At 45.1% G+C, this 21,675-nt stretch overlaps 1 protein-coding gene across 1 annotated transcript in view; it reads right to left on the bottom strand.

Moving 5' to 3' along the window:
• The window catches only part of LOC147725836 (vomeronasal type-2 receptor 26-like), a 667,311-nt gene that overhangs the window by 441,315 nt on the left and 204,321 nt on the right, over positions 1-21,675 (bottom strand). The window lies entirely within an intron of this gene.

Below are 21,675 nucleotides of genomic sequence, written 5' to 3'. Positions count from 1 at the left end.
TCACTGGTCTGAATGAAGATAAGATATTGGCATAGCAAACCTGATCTTCAGAACGATTATTAAATATTTAACAAAAAATATATTGTGATTAACTCATTTTCTGTCAAGGTATTTAGGTAAAATACCTGTTTCACTTCTGATTATGCACAAAAAGGTTTGCTAAACAGCGAGATCGAGAAACTTGTTTTTGAAAACAATGGCATATAATCGATCCCACAGCATGGCCCAGGAATGATTGATCTTTTTCTGTCCGTACTACTTGTAGAGTGATACATGAGGTAACCCTGCTAATGTATGCCGTTTTTTTAAGTGGTCAGATGCAACACAACTTGCAAAAGGCTTTGTGTAAGGTTCTGGTCATCTTCATCACTGAGTATTAACAGAAATGCAAAGCTACTCATAGTTCTTAAGCCTCTTTATGATGGCAAAGCTGCTTGTGGGCTCAATACAGCCTGGAACGTGTTGTAAATTGACTTTCCTCCCTAGTAAGTCGGAGTCAAGTAGCCAGTTCACATAGGTTAGCAGGTAATAGGTTTGTTGAAGAGGTTCCAGGTTACTTAACCCGTTTCCTGCTCATGACGGAACCAGGCCGTCATGAGTCACGGGCAGTGTGTGCTCATGACGGCATGGTTCCGTCATGCGGCTGCCGCTCCTCCCACACACATTAATTCCCCACCTATGCAGGCAAGTTAATAAGCGGGCGGGGCCATGACGGAATCGCGCCGTCATGAGCACATGCCGCCCGTGTCTCATGATGGCGTGGTTCTTTCATGAGCAACGCAGCGCCGCGCTCACCCCCTAACCCACCAAAATTCAGGGCCGCAGCAAAGGGGTTAATAGAACACCTCGACAGCAGCAGCATCCTCTCTGCACAGCCCACTCGCTCTTTCTCACCGTCATTCCACCCACAGCAGAGTATAGCAGACGCCTGATGTTTGATCAGCGTTGTTTGTGAGAGTTAGGCTAATAGTTTCTGTACACGTGGCAGAAAGGGAATGCAAGAACCTGAGTGGTAAATTGAGGGAGCTGGACATACAGTACTGGGGACGATCAAGGGTCGAGTCAGGATACCACGTGGGTGGGCGGCACCCTCCAACTTACTTTAACAGGAAGACGCCGTCCGCCCTGCCAAACAGCTGGACTTCACTCGGAGCTGCCACCTAGAGGACGATGGTGTAAAAAAGAATGCATGCAGGTAATGAAAGAGACATTCAAACCTGAGGCAGTACACGCATCCACTAGTGAAAGTTGTGCATTCATTCTTAGACCACATTTGTCATTTAAATCCAAGAGTCACTCATTTCACGCACAGTGTAAATATTGGCCAGTGTTTGGTATCGTTCGCATTGTTAGAGAAAAAGAAAAACAGAACATATTTATTACTATTGGCTTACTGGATTGTCCTGGCGACAAGGGTCCCACTGTGCTGATGGCTTATGAGACGGTTGGGGGAAGGAACCGCCAACACAGACGCCTCAAACTTTTCTACTAATTTATAACTAACCACCTTTTGTGACGTCACTTCTGGCGACAGCTTTCCCCCACTTCTTTTTTGTGGATTTGTGCCCTGGGGAGGATACAGGTACATGTGTCAGACAGCGCTCTCCTGTGTTTGGAAATGTGGTTTCCTGTTCAATTTCCTGTGGGGTAGACAGGTTTCTTTGGAGGTTCTATATCAGACTCCCAGCAACATAAATATCGATCAAATATAGCAAACAATCATGAAAGTAAGAATATACTTACACACACACACACACACACACACACACATGCATGTTGCAAGATATGTCAATATGAAGTTAAGAAAAGTAAATAAGAATGTTAAGAAGTTCCTTCTTAACTCCACATACCGTGACAATGTCTGAGAGCTAGTGTGTGTGTGTATCATCATCATCCTCAAAGTTCATACATGTGAAGATATTTTTTCCAGGTTGAGATTTGTATCTTGGTGTTTTCCTATTAAATCTTTCCTGAAAACAAGAATGCCTCAGTTTGATTGAGGTGTTTATGAGTAACCCCTACAAGAAGGTCGGATCACAGTGGTAAAAGTGTGACAGGATCAACTTTACTTGTGAGTTCTGTGAGTGTTGTAATGTGTTTTGAAAGAAAGCCCTTTGCCAAAGTGGATATAGTTAAAGTAAAGCAGGTGATATGCAGGGCAGGCCATGTAGACACAGCACAAGTTAGACCGTTGGGCTTTACATCCCAGAGGAGGAAAAGGATGAGTAGGATTGAGCTGATGCCGCCTCAATTGTGAGAGTCTTTGTCAATGGCAGCCCCAGTGCAACCCCCTGAGTGCGTGTATGTTGGAAATATGCATCACAATAATTTGCTCCTGCAATAAAGTCGGGCAGGCTGAATTTTCAACAAGTAGAGCTCAGCAGGGTAAAAGGCGCAAATATCTGAATCTCATTCCCCATCTGAATTGGAAAATTCTATTTAGTCATATTTACCGTTTCTGAAAAATAACAATCACCAGGGTATCAGTATCAATAATGCCTATCACAATAAAGGAGGATGAGGAGATTTTGGGTCCAGTATACACTCTCCAAATATCTAGATCAATACAACAAAGTATACTGTTCTGTATTTAACTCTAGGAAACTCTCTCTAGAGCTTGAGACTGGGTATTGGGAGCAGGTGCACTAAGGAAAGATTGCCCTACCCACCCACGGGTGGCATGCTTCATCATCACACTTGCTCCACGCTGGGCTGTCAGTGCAATGCCCCCCATTAGGATATACAAACCTGCTAGTTGAGAGAGCCTGTCCCCTACCAAACTACGAACCGTTAGACTCAGGCAAGTAAATCTAACAGACAATCCCAGCACCACCCCAGTCTAGGGCTAGAACGCCCTAAAGTTCAACGCCACCGCCCGTCGCGTTCAGCCCATCGAACCTCTGTGATGCAAAGAACGGGTTCGCCCCCGTGAGCACACCCAAGCGACAGGGAGATTCATAGCGGTTCAGGACAATGAATCAAACAGTGGGGGTGAGCAACTGGATCCTAGTCCTCCGGGATCTATCGACCAGGATGGCACATCACTATTATAATCCACTCCGAGTGGTGGTGATCCCTAAAGTGATGGGGAACACACAGTGTTGTTAAAATGCCCCTCACACACCAACAGGCCCCTTGGTGTCATGCTTCATCATCGGGGCCTTCGCACCCCTCTACGGGATGCGGGGTGCTACGACTCGTGGATACGCAGGAGCACTTGAAAGTGAACTATATGAGGGGGTGTGTTGCTAAAGTGTGAGTAGGGTGAGGTGAAAAAAGTGAATGGTTAAAAAATACCTGGCACGTGGGAGAAAAAAAGACTTTTATTAAATCCCCGGCTGGTATTATTAAAAGCAGTGCAAGGCGTGGTTGTGTGAATACGTACTGGGGTATCGCAACCACTATACAAAGTGTCAACATGTTTCGGAGCTCGGGGGCTCCTTCTTCAGGACAAGGATAAGCACTTACCCTCCCCTTACTCACATGTAAAATGTAAAAGTGTATAAAAATAATTATAACAATGTGTAATGTTCCTAACTATGTTATATATGTTAGTGAGTGTAGTTGCGCCCAGTTGGCGTTAGAAAACCTGTGGAGAGAAAGCATAGATAAACACAATGATCTATAATGCACAGACCAGTGGAGAAAAAAAAAGCTTCTCTGAATACAACAAGGATAGCCCAAAAATAAGGGAACCCTGTAAGAAATAAAAAATAATACAGATACAAATGGACATAGCACAACACTTACAAACATATATACAGAACACTTAATTACTCTCTGCTCAGATGGAAAGGGAGCAAAAAGTAGGTAAAGTAAGGCTTACTTAAAGTTCTCAAATATAGGACCTCATGAGCCTATGCGTATTATTGGGGGATCCTTCCTTTCTGCTCAGAAAAAGACCTATAAAACATTAATAGGATTCAGTTGGTAATAGGTACCAAATGCACCAAATCGACAGTATACTGCTCCTTCTTATGACCCAAACTCACGGTTACTGCAATGGCTAGTCGCCTGCCTTCCCTCAACGCGGCTCCGATGAAGTGAGCATGGATCGCGTCAATTTCCCTTTATATACTCTACCGAGTGGTAATTAGTGATGGTAAATTGAATAATGAGGCCCGGGAGATGCCCAAATACGGAGATCGTAAACCATGTGATACGGTGTTGCGCGATCGGCAAACCCTGTCTGCCGCGCATGCGTATATCAGCTCAATCCAATATTCAAGGCGCATGCGCGGGACACTAAGCGACCGCGCATGCTTGAAAAGAGGGGCACTGCGCCGCTTGGAGCATATCGCGTATGAGGGAGAGCGAGCATGCGCGCTGGGGCTGAAGATAGAAATCGACTTGCATGCGTGCAAAAAGACGACCTGGCTTATTAAAGGCTCAGGAAGCTGGGGCTAATGATGGTAATAAACACGTGTGTGTGTTAAAATCAGTAGGGCAAAGAAACGATATGGCTTATGAAAAGCTCAGGAAATAAACCATAAAACAGCTCACCGTGTGTAAAGAAGTGGCTATAGTAATGAAGAGAAAGACTCGCTCAGTGGGCTTACTCTCATAGGAATCCCAGGATGTTGATGAAAATAGCCCCTATTGGCTATGTCTCTTCCTATTTACATGGGTACTGACAGAAGAACAAGAACAGTAGGACTGACTCTCTGGAGGCAAAATGACCTGATAAAACCCAGGGTAATGATTAGAGATGTCGAGTGGGATAGCTGAATATAGTTTATCTCAGGAGGTTCCAAGGAATGGAATCATTAAGCCCAGTGGTGTCGGTTCCAAGGCGGAACACCCACCGTTGCTCTTTTTCCAAAAGGCCCATTTCCGAGGGCAGTTGTTCTATTATTGTTCACTGCAACTCATTGACACAGTGCTGGTGTTCAATAAAGTGGGCTGACATTTTTGTTGTAAGTTTTTTGCACCTGATGTTACTTTTGTGCTCATTCAGTCTCACTTTCACCGGTCTAGTAGTCATTCCCACATATTCCTTACCACAGGGACACGTGATCAAGTATACAACATTCTTGCTGTTGCAATTAGTAAACACACGTTGTTCCCATTGTGTTCCGTTTGAAAAAGTCAGAGTTAAGCTTTTTTTAGTGAGATGACAATTGTTACAGTTGCCACACGGATGGTGGCCATGTATGCCCTGCAGTCTTGGCTGGTCACTTTTTGTAGGTAGTGGTCTTGTGTGGACGAGCATGTCTCTCAAGTTCTTGCCCCTTCTGTGTGCAAATAGAGGCTTCTCCAATGTTAGGCCGCCACTTGTCAAAGTGCGCCAGTGCTTATTGACCAGTTTTGTAACTTGATTGGTTACTGGGCTGTATGTGGTGACACATACTGTTCTCTCCCCTGCATTATCGCTCCGTGGATTATCCTCCAGGAGGGCCTCACGGTTGTTATTTCTAGCCCTTTTCGATGCTTTTTGGATCACAGTTTCTGGATATTGTCTCTGTCTTAGTTTCATGCTGAGGTCTTTGGCCTGAGACTTGTATTTGGCAATGTCACTACAGTTCCAACGTAAGCGCAGGAACTGTCCATAGGGTAGATTCTCCCTCAGATGATGCGGATGAAAGCTGTCAAATCTGAGGAGACAATTCCTGGCTGTCGGTTTGAAGTGGGTCTCTGTCTTCAGGATACCTGCTTCATGATAAATATTTAGGTCCAGGAACACCATGCTCTTATTTGACACCTGGTGTGTAAATCTGAGAAATGCATTCTGGTTGTTCAGCCAGTGAGTGAACTAAGATACCGGGGTCTCATCTCCTTCCCAGATTACCAAGATATCGTCAATATACCTTCGCCAGGTGTGAATCCTCGCCCTGTGTGGATTATCTGGATGGAGAATTTTTCTAGATTCCAGATGATGATGATAGACATATAGTCCGGCCAGGCTTGGGGCAAAAGTGCTGCCCATACTGGTCCCATGTTTCTGCCAGAAAAGAGTGCCCTCATACTCGAAAAAGTTTTTTGTTAGGGCCAGTGAGATGCATTCCAATACTACACTCCGGGGGGTGTGGTATTCCCAATTTGTAGAGTGCAGTACCTCCTCAATAATTTGTAAGGTCTCATCATGTGGGAGGCTCGTATAGAGGCTCTCCACATCCAGGCTGAGGAGCATCTGAGAGTTGGGATCAAAAGTCTGGTTTTTTAACAGTTCGAGTACTGCTTTTGTATCTTTCAGATACGTGTCAGTGGCTTGTACAATAGGTCTCAGAAAGGCATCGGCAAACTTGGACAGTGGTTCCAAAATAGATGAGATGCCGGACACGATTGGGCGACCTGGAGGGTTTTCTAGGTTTTTATGCACTTTGGATATTGTGTAAAAGTATGGGATGCGTGGATTTTTCTGTATCAAAAATTCGGACTCTTTCTTGGTTATCCAATCGTGTGCAAGAGCCTCTTCCACCATACCACCTATTCGTACTCATAGTGACTCAGTGGGGTCTTCAGTCAGGATCTGGTAGTTCCTTTTATCGGAGAGAAGCCTCCTGCATTCTTTGCTCAGTATGGGCAGCACTTTTGCCACAAGCCTGGCCGGACTATATGTCCATCATCTGGAATCTACAAAAATTCTCCATCCAGATAATCCACACAGGGCGAGGATTCACACCTGGCGAAGGTATATTGACGATATCTTGGTTATCTGGGAAGGAGATGAGACCACGGTATCTGAGTTCACTCACTGGCTGAACAACCAGGATCCATTTCTCAGATTTACACACCAGGTGTCAAATAAGAGCATGGTGTTCCTGGACCTAAATATTTATCATGAAGCAGGTATCCTGAAGACAGAGACCCACTTCAAACCGACAGCCAGGAATTGTCTCCTCAGATTTGACAGCTTTCATCCGCGTCATCTGAGGGAGAATCTACCCTATGGACAGTTCCTGCGCTTACGTCGGAACTGTAGTGACATTGCCAAATACAAGTCTCAGGCCAAAGACCTCAGCATGAAACTAAGAAAGAGACAATATCCAGAAACTGTGATCCAAAAAGCATCGAAAAGAGCTAGAAATAACAACCGTGAGGCCCTCCTGGAGGATAATCCACGGAGCGATAATGCAGGGGAGAGAACAGTGTGTGTCACCACATACAGCCCAGTAACCAATCAAGTTACAAAACTGGTCAATAAGCACTGGCGCACTTTGACAAGTGGCGGCCTAACATTGGAGAAGCCTCTATTTGCACACAGAAGGGGCAAGAACTTGAGAGACATGCTCGTCCACACAAGACCACTACCTACAAAAAGTGACCAGCCAAGACTGCAGGGCATACATGGCCACCATCCGTGTGGCAACTGTAACAATTGTCATCTCACTAAAAAAAGCTTAACTCTGACTTTTTCAAACGGAACACAGTGGGAACAAAGTGTGTTTACTAATTGCAACAGCAAGAATGTTGTATACTTGATCACGTGTCCCTGTGGTAAGGAATATGTGGGAATGACTACTAGACCGGTGAAAGTGAGACTAAATGAGCACAAAAGTAACATCAGGTGCAAAAAACTTACAACAAAAATGTCAGCCCACTTTATTGAACACCAGCACTGTGTCAATGAGTTGCAGTGGACAATAATAGAACAACTGCCCTCGGAAATGGGCCTTTTGGAAAAAGAGCAATGGTGGGTGTTCCGCCTTGGAACCGACACCACTGGGCTTAATGATTCCATTCCTTGGAACCTCCTGAGATAAACTATATTCAGCTATCCCACTCGACATCTCTAATCATTACCCTGGGTTTTATCAGGTCATTTTGCCTCCAGAGAGTCAGTTCTACTGTTCTTGTTCTTCTGTCAGTACCCATGTAAATAGGAAAAGACATAGCCAATAGGGGCTATTTTCATCAACATCCTGGGATTCCTATGAGAGTAAGCCCACTGAGCGAGTATTTCTCTTCATTACTATAGCCACTTCTTTACACACGGTGAGCTGTTTTATGGTTTATTTCCTGAGCTTTTCATAAGCCATATCGTTTCTTTGCCCTACTGATTTTAACACACACGCGTGTTTATTACCATCATTAGCCCCAGCTTCCTGAGCCTTTAATAAGCCAGGTCGTCTTTTTGCACGCATGCAAGTCTATTTCTATCTTCAGCCCCAGCGCGCATGCTCGCTCTCCCTCATACGCGATATGCTCCAAGCGGCGCAGTGCCCCTCTTTTCAAGCATGCGCGGTCGCTTTGTGTGCCGCGCATGCGCCTTGAATATTGGATTGAGCTGATATACGCATGCGCGGCAGACAGCGTTTGCCGATCGCTCAACACCGGATCCCATGGTTTACGATCTCCGTATTTGGGCATCTCCCGGGCCTCATTATTCAATTTACCATCACTAATTACCACTCGGTAGAGTATATAAAGGGAAATTGACGCGATCCATGCTCACTTCATCGGAGCCGCGTTGAGGGAAGGCAGGCGACTAGCCATTGCAGTAACCGTGAGTTTGGGTCATACGAAGGAGCAGTATACTGTCGCTTTGGTGCATTTGGTACGTATCACCAACTGAATCCTATTAATGTTTTATAGGTCTTTTTCTGAGCAGAAAGGAAGGATCCCCCAATAATACGCATAGGCTCATGAGGTCCTATATTTGAAAACTTTAAGTAAGCCTTACTTTACCTACTTTTTGCTCCCTTTCCATCTGAGCAGAGAGTAATTAAGTGTTCTGTATATATGTTTGTAAGTGTTGTGCTATGTCCATTTGTATCTGTATTATTTTTTATTTCTTACAGGGTTCCATTATTTGTGGGCTATCCTTGTTGTATTCAGAGAAGCGTTTTTCTTCTCCACTGGTCTGTGGATTATAGATCATTGTGTTTATCTATGCTTTCTCTCCACAGGTTTTCTAACGCCAACTGGGTGCAACTACACTCACTAACATTTATAAAATATATGGGAACAAGACACATTGTTGTAATTATTTTTATACACTTTTACATTTTACATGTGAGTAAGGGGAGGGTAAGTGCTTATCCTTGTCCTGAAGAAGGAGCCCCCGAGCTCCGAAACATGTTGACACTTTGTATAGTGGTTGCGATACCCTAGTACGTATTCACACAACCACACCTTGCACTGCTTTTAATAATACCAGCCGGGGATTTAATAAAAGTCTTTTTTTCTCCCACGTGCCAGGTATTTTTTAACCATTCACTTTTTTCACCTCACCCTACTCACTCTTTAGCAACACACCCCCTCACATAGTTCACTTTCAAGTGCTCCTGCGTATCCGCGAGTCGTAGCACGCCGCATCCCGTAGAGGGGTGCAAAGGCCCCGAGGATGAAACATGACACCAAGGGGCCTGTTGGTGTGTGAGGGGCATTTTAACAACACTGTGTGTTCCCCATCACTTTAGGGATCACCACCACTCGGAGTGGATTCTACTTTGTTTATGCATATAACTAGGGAGACTGAATCCACTGACTCTCTCTCTCCCCCCCTTTGTTAAAGTCTTGTTTATAGACAGTGCACAGCTGTGGGAGCCCCTTCCCATTGTTAGATACCCACCTTTGGACCTACACAGACACTTACAAAACAGGACACTATCTTGAACCTTCCTGCCCTCCTCACTTTACATCATGGAGGATGAACATGGACTGACCTACAGCGAGGATGACATTGATCGCATTCTAGCAGATGTTAATCCCTTTGAAGGCCTCAGTAACACTGACCCAGGCCCTGCTGTAGCGGACTGGGATGAATTAATGAATGCACGGAAAACCCAAATCAGAACAGCTCTTCATGGCTTACTGATGAGGGAATATTTACGAAACAAAATGGCCCCGCAGGGTTTATTGGTAAAAACTGAACCATTTATCTTCCAAGAGGACCTTGTTTTTAAAAAAGCATGGTCACTTATCTCGTGGCACTGTACCAGGGATTGGTTGGTACTTATAGTCCAAACTGCCGCAAGAAAATCAGTGGAATTGAAAGTAGAGATCCAGAAACTGGAAGTACAGTTAAAGGCTTTCATTTCACCAGCGGATTTAAAGAAAGGCTTGGAAGAGTTGAACCAACAAATGAAAGAGTTTGAGGCAACCTTAAAACAAAGTAAATTTAACAAATTAAAAAAAGATAAAGATCGATTTACCCCTGAAAGAGCCTACCCATACACACGAGCTGACTATGTCATGAAAGACAATACAAGCGATACGGACAGTGTGAACTCGGATGGCAGTAACTCAAGCACAAAGTCAGGAGGTTTTCAACAAAGAAAGCAAAGGGGAGGGTTTCGACAACAAAGAGCCTAATTTCCACCCCAGAGAGGCTGGCGGGGTTTTCAAGGACCTCAATTCAACCCTTATCAACCCCCTTTCCAATTCCCACAGTACCAGTTTGTCCCACCACAAATGGGACAAATGTACCGTCAATGGGTCCCAGATCAAACCAATACACCCCAGAATGCACAGCCTTTTTTATCCTGGGGCCAGGGATCCCGCAGGGGGAGGAACAAAAAGGGCAACAACGTCAATTGGCATCTCACAGAGGAGGCAGACCCACGGGTGTTGACGAGGAGCATGACGGCGAATCAGGCTTCGACGAGCAACAAGGGGACCTAATTATTAATATAACCCCATGGCCCCTTAATGAAGTGCAAAGGAAGGTACTCAACAAAGGTTTGGGATATGTCCCCACCAATAAACCAGACATTTTTCTACTGCATAAAGAAATGCAGGACTTTATCCGAACCATTAAGTTGCGGGCTTTCTTCAAAGATAAGGAACCATCTACAGAGACCTCAGATACAGGTTTAAAACCTAGGTCAACCTTCACACCGCTGGATCACCAACTCCCGGTTGAGGTATTGGCCTTTGAAAAAGCCATAATGCAGGAACTGAAATGTTTGGAAAATAAACAAAGGGTTTTTCAGAATATGACTAGAATGGAGAATGAGGCAATTAAGGAGTTGAGGTTGAATAAGAACCTAACCATAAAACCCGCTGACAAGGGTGGGGCAGTGGTTATCCAAACCACCCCAGTCTATGACAAAGAATGCAGGAGGCTTCTCTCCGATAAAAGGAACTACCAGATCCTGACTGAAGACCCCACTGAGTCACTACGAGTACGAATAGGTGGTATGGTGGAAGAGGCTCTTGCACACGATTGGATAACCAAGAAAGAGTCCGAACTTTTGATACAGAAAAATCCACGCATCCCATACTTTTACACAATACCCAAAGTACATAAAAACCTCGAAAACCCTCCAGGTCGCCCAATCGTGTCCGGCATCTCATCTATTTTGGAACCACTGTCCAAGTTTTCTGATGCCTTTCTGAGACCTATTGTACAAGCCACTGACACGTATCTGAAAGATACAAAAGCAGTACTCGAACTGTTAAAAAACCAGACTTTTGATCCCAACTCTCAGATGCTCCTCAGCCTGGATGTGGAGAGCCTCTATACGAGCCTCCCACATGATGAGACCTTACAAATTATTGAGGAGGTACTGCACGTTACGAATTGGGAATACCACACCACCCGGAGTGTAGTATTGGAATGCATCTCACTGGCCCTAACAAAAAACTTTTTCGAGTATGAGGGCACTCTTTTCTGGCAGAAACATGGGACCAGTATGGGCAGCACTTTTGCCTCAAGCCTGGCCGGACTATATGTCCATCATCTGGAATCTACAAAAATTCTCCATCCAGATAATCCACACAGGGCGAGGATTCACACCTGGCGAAGGTATATTGACGATATCTTGGTTATCTGGGAAGGAGATGAGACCACGGTATCTGAGTTCACTCACTGGCTGAACAACCAGAATGCATTTCTCAGATTTACACACCAGGTGTCAAATAAGAGCATGGTGTTCCTGGACCTAAATATTCATCATGAAGCAGGTATCCTGAAGACAGAGACCCACTTCAAACCGACAGCCAGGAATTGTCTCCTCAGATTTGACAGCTTTCATCCGCGTCATCTGAGGGAGAATCTACCCTATGGACAGTTCCTGTGCTTACGTCGGAACTGTAGTGACATTGCCAAATACAAGTCTCAGGCCAAAGACCTCAGCATGAAACTAAGACAGAGACAATATCCAGAAACTGTGATCCAAAAAGCATCGAAAAGGGCTAGAAATAACAACCGTGAGGCCCTCCTGGAGGATAATCCACGGAGCGATAATGCAGGGGAGAGAACAGTATGTATCACCACATACAGCCCAGTAACCAATCAAGTTACAAAACTGGTCAAAAAGCACTGGCGCACTTTCACAAGTGGCGGCCTAACATTGGCGAAGCCTCTATTTGCACACAGAAGGGGCAAGAACTTGAGAGACATGCTCGTCCACACAAGACCACTACCTACAAAAAGTGACCAGCCAAGACTGCAGGGCATACATGGCCACCATCCGTGTGGCAACTGTAACAATTGTCATCTCACTAAAAAAAGCTTAACTCTGACTTTTTCAAAAGGAACACAGTGGGAACAACGTGTGTTTACTAATTGCAACAGCAAGAATGTTGTATACTTGATCATGTGTCCCTGTGGTAAGGAATATGTGGGAATGACTACTAGACCGGTGAAAGTGAGACTAAATGAGCACAAAAGTAACATCAGGTGCAAAAAACTTACAACAAAAATGTCAGCCCACTTTATTGAACACCAGCACTGTGTCAATGAGTTGCAGTGAACAATAATAGAACAACTGCCCTCGGAAATGGGCCTTTTGGAAAAAGAGCAACGGTGGGTGTTCCGCCTTGGAACCGACACCACTGGGCTTAATGATTCCATTCCTTGGAACCTCCTGAGATAAACTATATTCAGCTATCCCACTCGACATCTCTAATCATTACCCTGGGTTTTATCAGGTCATTTTGCCTCCAGAGAGTCAGTCCTACTGTTCTTGTTCTTCTGTCAGTACCCATGTAAATAGGAAAAGACATAGCCAATAGGGGCTATTTTCATCAACATCCTGGGATTCCTATGAGAGTAAGCCCACTGAGCGAGTCTTTCTCTTCATTACTATAGCCACTTCTTTACACACTGTGAGCTGTTTTATGGTTTATTTCCTGAGCTTTTCATAAGCCATATCGTTTCTTTGCCCTACTGATTTTAACACACACGCGTGTTTATTACCATCATTAGCCCCAGCTTCCTGAGCCTTTAATAAGCCAGGTCGTCTTTTTGCATGCATGCAAGTCTATTTCTATCTTCAGCCCCAGCGCTCATGCTCGCTCTCCCTCATACGCGATATGCTCCAAGCGGCGCAGTGCCCCTCTTTTCAAGCATGCGCGGTCGCTTTGTGTGCCGCGCATGCGCCTTGAATATTGGATCGAGCTGATATACGCATGCGCGGCAGACAGCGTTTGCCGATCGCGCAACACCGGATCCCATGGTTTACGATCTCCGTATTTGGGCATCTCCCGGGCCTCATTATTCAATTTACCATCACTAATTACCACTCGGTAGAGTATATAAAGGGAAATTGACGCGATCCATGCTCACTTCATCGGAGCCGCTTAGAGGGAAGGCAGGCGACTAGCCATTGCAGTAACCGTGAGTTTGGGTCATAAGAAGGAGCAGTATACTGTCGCTTTGGTGCATTTGGTACCTATTACCAACTGAATCCTATTAATGTTTTATAGGTCTTTTTCTGAGCAGAAAGGAAGGATCCCCCTATAATACGCATAGGCTCATGAGGTCCTATATTTGAGAACTTTAAGTAAGCCTTACTTTACCTAATTTTTGCTCCCTTTCCATCTGAGCAGAGAGTAATTAAGTGTTCTGTATATATGTTTGTAAGTGTTGTGCTATGTCCATTTGTATCTGTATTATTTTTTATTTCTTACAGGGTTCCATTATTTTTGGGCTATCCTTGTTGTATTCAGAGAAGCTTTTTTCTTCTCCACTGGTCTGTGCATTATAGATCATTGTGTTTATCTATGCTTTCTCTCCACAGGTTTTCTAACGCCAACTGGGCGCAACTACACTCACTAACATATATAACATAGTTAGGAACATTACACATTGTTGTAATTATTTTTATACACTTTTACATTTTACATGTGAGTAAGGGGAGGGTATGTGCTTATCCTTGTCCTGAAGAAGGAGCCCCCGAGCTCCGAAACATGTTGACACTTTGTATAGTGGTTGCGATACCCTAGTACGTATTCACACAACCACGCCTTGCACTGCTTTTAATAATACCAGCCGGGGATTTAATAAAAGTCTTTTTTTCTCCCACGTGCCAGGTATTTTTTAACCATTCACTTTTTTCACCTCACCCTACTCACACTTTAGCAACACACCCCCTCACATAGTTCACTTTCAAGTGCTGCTGCGTATCCGCGAGTCGTAGCACGCCGCATCCCGTAGAGGGGTGCAAAGGCCCCGAGGATGAAGCATGACACCAAGGGGCCTGTTGGTGTGTGAGGGGCATTTTAACAACACTGTGTGTTCCCCATCACTTTAGGGATCACCACCACTCGGAGTGGATTCTACTTTGTTTATGCATATAACTAGGGAGACTGAATCCACTGACTCTCTCTCTCCCCCCCTTTGTTAAAGTCTTACATCACTATTATAGGCTGACCCCATTGAAGATTCCAGCGAGAGATGAAGGAGAAACATTTGCACGCCAGTTCATCGACTTGCTAGCAGACTGGGCTCAGATGGTGAACCAATTTGACTGGTCCTGGCCCAGGGGAGGGTCATTTGAGCCAGAGGGCATGGCTACGGCAGAGGAGTGCAGCAGATACGAGAGAGGAAATCCCAAGGGGAATTTCTCCTACGTACAGCAATGCCTCGTGAGGTGGGAGAGAAGGAAAGAACAGGAGAGAAGGGAAAGGAAAGATAATGGGATTAGGTTGGGACGGAACCAGGACGTCACTGTGAAATCCATGAGCAAGGAAGAGACAAACCTGGTCAGAACAGCTGTGACCACAATGGAGCAGAAGGCATCAGCAGCAATGAACGTGCAGCCACAGAGGTTCGGTAAGGATAAAGCATGTAGTATCAGGATTCGAGAAAGCAGAACAGAATGCTCCCATAGACTGGACCATTTCATAACTCCTCCTCTGGTCTCATAAACAGATAAGCTGCAGGACCAACCTGGGTCAGTGCTGCATCTGGTGGATAACACACACACACTCTCAAAATGCCCCATTCTGTCATGACCCAACGGTCTGAGGAAATAACCACCGTAACTGTGTTGATAAATAACACACCTTACAGCTTCCTAATTGACGCAGGGGCAACAAAATCATGTCTAAAATAAAGGATCAAAACCTCTGGTGATAGACATGGGAGGCAGCTGCATACTGCAACAGCTGCTATGTCACCCATCATCCTCAACCAATCTCCTATGAAGAGATTCAACGGCCAACCTGAACATGAACATTCATATCTCAGAGATGGGATAATGACCCGGTGAACCTCTGAGGTTAACCCATTGAGACTCATGTCTCGAACCCGCCAACATCGCACAGACAGGCCGATAAGAGCGACACCCACAAACCTGATGGCCTGTACTAATCTGCTCCTCACAACGACGGCTAATGCACCAGATCTGCTGGGTCAGAAGTTACAGCTGCCCTGCAAATACTTTCACCTGCTGGGTGGGTCACTGTTTTATGGAATCCCAAGAGGAGCTACTGTTTTGTTTGGAGGCCATTGAATCATGGCCCAAATATGGGGTTCTGCTGGTCACCGACTGAGCGATCGCAATGTGGGCATGTATAAACTTTGGAAGGTATATGTAACCATAGACACAGAACAGAAGTAAGCCAAACAACCCACATTGAATGTTTCATCAATCTAGCTGTGAGTAAAAAATGAAAGGTTGATAGAGCCTTTGCGACTTCATGTCAGGAGAAACCCTGAGGAGGGCAGAAGAATAAGGATTTCCATCAACTGCCCTTGGTGGTCAGTGTCATCATTTGGGAAACCAAAGGCGCCCTATGTCACCTCAGCTCTTCTGGCAATGAGCCAAATGTTGGTAGACTAGACGTATAGTAACAAGGAAGAAAAGTGCAGTGCAAAGAATATAAATGTGAGTGAATTAAAAAAAAGTCGCAACAGTGGCCCAAAACTCTTTATTGATGACCACTGGTGGACTTATTAAAAAATACAGTGTCGGTTTCGAACAAATCTACCGAAAATGGTCTACTAGTTTCAGCCGCTATGGATCTAAGAACCCCGGCTTTCTTCAGGACCTAATTAATTTTGCTACTGCATTAAGTATGGTGATAATAAAAAACTAACAAATATCACAGTGTTAGATGTATGTGACCAATCACAATACCTCCATACAGGATGGTTGATACTTCATACTTCACCGTCGGTGCCCCGGGTATGTCTCAGGACATACCCGGGGTACCGACGGTGAGGGCAGTGCCTCCTTCTTGACCTGAGTCAGAGCCAGGTGAGGTGAGGCTTTCTACCTCATACAGGATAGGTATGAAGTATCAACCATCCTGTATGGAGGTATTGTGATTGGTCACATACATCTAACACTGCAGATTGGCTCAAACCACCTAGACCTAGCGTTTGCGTATCCTGGGCAAGCCAATATAAGATGCGCAACACTCTCTTTGGAAGCCCCACAAGACGGGCATTCTTCAGCGGTCTGATGTGGAGGACACCACTTTGCAGTGGTTTCTTCATGCCTGTTTCTGCATCTCTCATGCCTCTTTCTGTACCTCTGTTGCCTCTTACTGCACTTTTTTTACTCTTTCCTCACCCCTTTTGCCTCTTGCTGCTCCTCTGCTTCTTCTTTCTGCACTTCCAATGCCTCATTCTGCATTTCTTCTGCTTCTTTCTGCACTTCTGTGCCGTCTTTGTGCATCTCTCTGGCTACTTTCTGCACCCCACTTCCCTCTTTCAGCACCCGTATTGCTTTTTTTCTACAGATCTATTGACTCTATCTGCACCTCACTTGCCTGTTTCAGCACCTCTGTTGCTTTTTTCTGCAGATCTTTTGCCTCTTTCTGCAACCCACTTTTCTTTTTCTGCACCTCTCTTGCCTATATTTGCACCCCTGTTCCCTCTTTCTGCACCTTTCCTTCCTGTTTTCACACCTCTGTTGCCTCTTTCTGTACCTCTGTTGCCTCTCTCTTCACTTCCCTTGCTCGTTTCCTCAAACGTTGTGCCTCTTTCTGCAGCCTTTGCGCCTCTTTCAGCACCTCTGTTACTTCTTTCTACACTTTTCTTCCTTCTATCTGCACCCCTCCTGACTCTTCCTGTTCCTCTCTTGCCTCTTTGTGCACATATCCTACCTTTTTCTGTGACCCTCCTTCCTCTCTCCCCACTCCTCTTTCCTCTTTCTGCACCGTTGTTGGTTCTTTCTGCACTGCTCTTGCTTCTATCTGCACCTTACTGGCCTCTTTAAGCATTTCTCTTGCTTCCTTCTACACTTCTCTTGCTTCTTTCAGCAATTCTCTTACCTCTTTCTGAACTTCTTTCCTTCTTTCTGCACCCCTGCTGCCTCTTTCTGTACCTCTCTTGACTCTTTGTGCAACTCTCCTAGCCCTTTCTGCACCCCTTTTGCTTCTTTTTACACCCCAGTTGGTTCTTGCTGCACTACTCTTGCTTCTTTCTTCTTTCTGCACCTCACTTGCCTCTTTCTGTACTTCACTTGCTTTTTTCTGTACCTCTCTTGCCTCTTTTGGCACCTGTGTTGCTTCTTACTGCACTTCTCTTGCCTCCTCCTGCACCTCTTAGTTATAGGTAGTTTTACTGCCCCTGCCCTATTATGTACTAGGGCCATACAGGGAGGTCATACCAATCACAGGGATACCCCAACCCGTAGTGGACACTAGTGTATATAGGTGTTTCACTGTATTCTAAGTGTCCTTCTTCATAGCCCTAGCTCTGGACCTGGTTAGTCAGAATCGTTTACCACTACTACCTGTCAGCAAAAAGTTGTGGGCACATGATGACTTTGCATCAAGGCCTCTTTCTGTTCCACTGTTGGTTGATTGTGCACATCTCTTGCTTCTTTCTGCACCTTTTTTCGTCTTTCTGGACTTCTGCTGCGTCTTTCTGCATTTCTCTTGCTTCTTTCTGAACCTTTCTTCCTCTTTTTGCACATGTCCTACCTTTCTAGGCATAGTTAGAAATTAGCATTTAAAAAAACCTTTGAAATTCACTTAAAAACCATAGGTTTCAAGTACGTTATAGTGAGAAATTAGAATTTCAAAAACCTTAGAAATTCACAGAAAAAAACACAAGTTTCTCTTTACCTCCTTTTGCACCTCTGTTGCTTCTTTCTGTACTTCTGTGGGTTCTTTCTGCACTGCTCTTGCCTCTTTCTGCATCCCTCTAGCCTCTTTGAACACATTTTTTGCTTCTTTCTGCACTTCTCTCTCCTCTTTCTGTAACTCTCCTGCCTCTTTGTGCACCACTGATGCTTATTTCTGTACTTCTTTTGCCTCTTTCTGCACTTCTCTTTCTTCTTTCAGCAGCTGACTTACCTCTTTTAGCACCTCTGTTGCTTTTTTCTGCACCTCTTCTGACTCTTTCAGCACCTCTGTTACTTCTTTCTGCACTTTTCTTTCTTTCTGCATCTCTCTTGCTACTTTCTGCTGTCCTCACTTGCCTCTTTCAGCACCTCTATTGTTTTTGTCTACATAGCTCTTGCCACTTTCTGTACCTCACTTGCCTCTTTCACCACTTCTGTTGATTTTTTCTGCAGTTTGTTTGACACTTTCTGAACCCCTCTTTTCTCTTTCTGCACCTCTCTTGCTTCTTTCTGCACCACTGTTTCCTCTTTCTGCACCTTTCATGCCTGTTTCTGCATCTCTCATGCCTTTTCTGTATCTCTGTTGCCTATTTCTGCACGGCCCGCCCGCCGCCGCAACACCATCTCTGGTGCCCCTCACCACTGTTGCTGTTGGCTCTCTCTTCACTACTCTTGCTTCTTTCTTCTTTATGCACCTCACTTGCCTCTTTCTGCACTTCACTTGCTTTTTTCTGTACCTCTCTTGCCTCTTTTGGCACCTGTGTTGCTTCTTTCTGCACTTCTCTTACCTCCTGCACCTCTTAGTTATAGGTAGCTTTACTGTCCCTGCCCTATTATGTATTAGGGCAAACAGAGGAAGTCATACTAAGCATGGGCGTAAAATTTGTTTCGTTCGCGTAATTTGCTAATTTTTGGCAATTTCGCGATGCGCGAATCACGCAAAATTGTCAAAACATTTGCAATTTGCAAGATCGTGGATTTTTTTGCTTGATTGCGCTTGACAAATACAATATGGCGGCGTTCGGCATTGACTTACCTTGATTCTGAGTTAGAAGAGTTGTTTTCCTCCCTGTTTGCATGTGCTGCATGAACGCACAAGAGCTTTTCGACCGAGAGTACGTCATTGCGGCCCGCCATCTTGCACAGCGATAGTTTGACAACGCAAGTACGTCATACGGGCTCGCGATCACGCATCGCGGGACTAAACAATTGTGAACACGTAGATGCGGCGCGCAGATGACTTCCGGCAGGAGATTTGACCAGCTCTCAGAAATTGCAATTCTGCACAAAAAATCCACCACAGGCAGCATAAACCTTCTGAAATTGATGATTTTGATCAGAATTCCTCAGATTGACATTTGTCTGCACTTTTTTGTGCAAGGAGACCATTTTTTGGGGGGTGGGAGGAAGTAATTGCCCCAGAGTCTCCAACTTCCTGTTCCTGTCCACCAGGCTCCTCCCAGTGCTTTTTCAATGTCCTGGTCACTTTTCATTTGGATCTGGAGCTGGAAGGATTACTTTTTGTGGCTGCTGCTGGATATTTGGATTTGAGGACTTTTTGTTTGGATCACTTTTGGATTACTTTTGGGTTTGAGATTTTACAAGTAAGTTTGTGTTGTTTGTTAGGGGTATTGCAGTTGCTGCAAGTACAATTTTAAAACTTTTTCACAACTTTAAAAAAATATATTGTGGGTAGCCAAAGTATCTAGTAGGACCGGGGTTAATCATGGGTGCAAGATACAACAGTTTCTGTAAGTTTTGTGGAACTTAAATCTCATTTATGTCATGGAATTTTACCTCACTGTTATATGTGGTATTTTTATTTTTTATTTTGGGGTGCCACACTAGCCAGTAGGCCCAGGGGTAGTGAGTGGTGCATGGACGAAGTCTTTCTGTTGGGTGTCTTGAATTTAAACATCATTGAGGGCATGGATGGCATTGGATTGTGGTGATTTATGTTTGTTTTTCGACTTTTTGGGGTGGTGTTGGGGCCTGGCCATGTCAGTGGGGGCCATTTTGAGGCCTGGTCCAAGCAGGGCCTGGCCATGTGGCTGGGGGTCAAGCGGCCATTTGGTAGCCATTCAGTGTGCTGAGGCCTGCACCCAGTTTGCCTTGCTTTCACCCATTATGCCCAGAGGTACTCAGTGCTGCATGGACCAAGTCATTTTGTGTGGTGTCTTGAAATTAAATATCATTGAGGGCGTGGATGTCATTGGATTTTGGTAATTTTCTGTGTGTTTTTTTCCTTGACTTTTTGGGGTGGTGTTGGGGCCTGGCCATGTGGGTGGGGTCCATTTTGAGGCCTGGTCCAGGAAGGGCCTGGCCATGTGGCTTGGGGTCAAGGGGCCATTTTGAAGCCATGCAGTGTACTGAGGCCTGCACCCAGTTTGCCTTGCTTTCACCCATTAGGCCCAGGGGTACTCAGTGGTGCATGGACCAAGTCATTTTGGTGGGTGTCTTGAATTTAACATCATTGAGGGCATGGATGGCATTGGATTGTCGTGATTTTTGTGTGTGTTTTTTAACTTTTTGTGGTGGTGTTGGGGCCTGGCCATGTGGGTGAGGGCCATTTTGAGGCCTGGTCCAGGCAGGGCCTGGCCATGTGGCTGGGGGTCAAATGGCCATTTTGAAGCCATGCAATGTGATCAGGCCTGTACCCAGTTTGCCTTGCTTTCACCCATTATGCCCAGGGGTACTCAGTGGTGCATGAAACAACTCTCTCTGTGTGGTCTCTCGTATATTAATGTAAAAACATCAATTTTTGATTACAAATATATTTGCAATTTAAAATGTTTGGTCTTTCCGTTTTATTGTGTGTTGTAATAATATAAATGTCTAGTTTAAAAGTATTAATCGAAGCACAACATATGCACCATTTATTTCACTGACGTTCCTCTTCCTGCATTTCCTTAGGTGCACAAAGACGAATCGGACTCATCGTTCATCATCAGTGCCAGGAAGAAGTCCTGCTGTGGTGTTTGCAGCACAAGGTCATGTGTAGCCACAGACAGACAACTCTGCAACTCGTGGAACTGCGGTCTGCTGTTCTGACATCTGAATAAGATGGCCCCAACAAAAGGTGGCCGTAGCTCCTCTACCAAGAAAGTTGCCAGTAAGAAGGAGCAGAAGAAGCAAGTGGCGCCACTTACCAAGGAGACTGGCGTGCCGACCAGCACATTTTCTGCGGTAAACAAACTATGTCTGCATCAGCGGGGTCCGCCGGGGACCAAGCTGGGAGCAGCACCTTCGCTTCATTGGGCTTAGTGCCACCACGCCAGCTTACGTCCAAGTCCTTGAGTGCTGCAGAGGCAGCCACTTTAATTGCTCAATCACCATCGAGCAGTGATGTTGGCTCATCGCAAGAAAGTACCATCCAATCAACGCAGGGTGGAACTCATCTGGCGAGTGTTCAACAACCACAGCCGCAACAACAACCACAGGTGCAAGTACTACAAGTCCAAGTACATGCGCAAGTAGAGGTGCA

This window comes from Lissotriton vulgaris, chromosome 3_1 (genome assembly GCF_964263255.1).
Source record: "Lissotriton vulgaris chromosome 3_1, aLisVul1.2, whole genome shotgun sequence".
NCBI lineage: Eukaryota > Metazoa > Chordata > Amphibia > Caudata > Salamandridae > Lissotriton > Lissotriton vulgaris.
The sequence above is the reverse complement of the archived record's forward strand: the minus strand, read 5'-3'. Positions and strand labels throughout refer to the sequence as shown.